Source organism: Uranotaenia lowii, chromosome 3 (assembly GCF_029784155.1).
Source record: "Uranotaenia lowii strain MFRU-FL chromosome 3, ASM2978415v1, whole genome shotgun sequence".
In the NCBI taxonomy this organism is placed as follows: domain Eukaryota; kingdom Metazoa; phylum Arthropoda; class Insecta; order Diptera; family Culicidae; genus Uranotaenia; species Uranotaenia lowii.
This window is the reverse complement of record NC_073693.1, coordinates 127,770,073-127,771,726: the sequence shown is the minus strand read 5'-3', so window position 1 is coordinate 127,771,726 and position 1,654 is coordinate 127,770,073. Positions and strand designations below refer to the sequence as shown.

Sequence of the window (1,654 nt, the reverse complement as noted above, 5' to 3'; positions counted from 1 at the left end):
GCGCGAGACGCGAAGTGAATTTTCGCTTGTGTATTTTGATAATGATGGTAGTGTAGGGAGGCGCCGAATGAACCCAAGTTTTATGGGTATGTGCAATGCGAGGGAGCGCTTGAGTTCATCGCCAAGTCAACCACCGCAACCACCACGCATGCAAGCGAGTCTTAACGTGTTCAGACTGGAGGAAGCAGATAATTCTAATTTGGTGAGGAAATTCCAATTGAAGTGGTAGCGTTGTTCATTCACTTGTTAGAAAGGTTCAATTGGAAAAAAACAGTGTAGTCTTTGAAATTATTGGTAGATATGGGTCAGGTGAATCGTAATGCTCATTGCGCTCTTATTTTCAATCACTTATGGACTCAAATGCTTTTATTTCATTCATAAATATATCAGTTTATTACAATTAAATATTAAAAAATCGCAAATGCTTGGTTTGACGTAAGACTAAGCTTTTTAAAATGAGGAATGTACGACAACGACTTACATTTAATAAAAAATCTATTATGTTTATACCTTCCAGCTTCGAGATGGATCTTAATTTAGTTTTTTTTATTACAGAATGCTTGGTAGATTCGCCTCTGTACTTATTTACCATTGATGGTCTTATTTACCTTGTTTGATTTTTTTTCTAAATGGCAAAACTAATAGTGTTCACATTAATTTTCTTTTGTTTAATAATCTTCCATTGCTTGATTTCAGCCATTATAATTTTGGTAAGTTTGTTCTCATAATCGTGTCTAGTAAAGATTCTTTACAAATGTTTTATTGAAAAAAATCGAGTTATTTTCTTTACTTTGACTATGGTTTTATTTTTATTTATTTGTTTTGGTATTTCATTGTTTTATTAATTAATAGGTCCAGCATCAGCACCCAGTTCCTTCGACTTGTGTTCAAATACTTGTTTTATATGCTCTATTATTTTTATTTTTGCCGATAATAACTGTCTTCTTCAGTCCTCTCTTTGGCTGGACACCAAAGTTGGAACAATTTTGGATTAGCATGACCCCTGCGCAAGGATGACACGCAAAAACAGGAAACGTTCCAGATTTTTTTAATTTTTATTCTCATATTGCTTATTCAGTTACAATATACATACTTATTTATTCTGTATATTATTATATATATTATTGCAGGTATTTTTGTCCCTTATTTATTTTGCTGTCTGTGGTCTTATGTATTATAAATCCAAAATGATTGAGAATATTAAATCTTGCCAACAAAATTGCCATTAAAATATGCTAATTAATCTTTTTTATAGTGTTTAGAGTTATTTATCTTTATTTAACAATACTATTCAAAAGCTGCATATATTTTAATGTATATCTAAGATTTCAGGCCTCACCATGTAAATCGTCGAGTTCTCCAGCGCAGAAATTTCTTGATTTTAACTATCATTTTATTGGATCTCGACATATAAATTTCATAATACGTACTATATAATTTCAACTTTAATTGTTCTCAATCATTGACATTGATTGTATCCAACCGATGAAAATAATAGTTTACCATATTTAGTTTTTTAGAGCCAGAAGGATCATAAAATCTTTTGAACATGTTTACAATAAATATTATAATTCGTTTTGTTTTATTACATGTATTTCATACTTAGTCATATTGTTATTGTATTGTTTCATATTATGTTAATCATATGTTTTTC

General features: G+C 30.4%; 1 pseudogene; it reads left to right on the top strand.

The window, feature by feature from the left end:
- Positions 1-948: 948 nt before the first annotated feature.
- On the top strand, positions 949-1,048 carry LOC129758835 (U6 spliceosomal RNA; annotated as a pseudogene).
- The last annotated feature ends 606 nt before the right edge of the window (positions 1,049-1,654 follow it).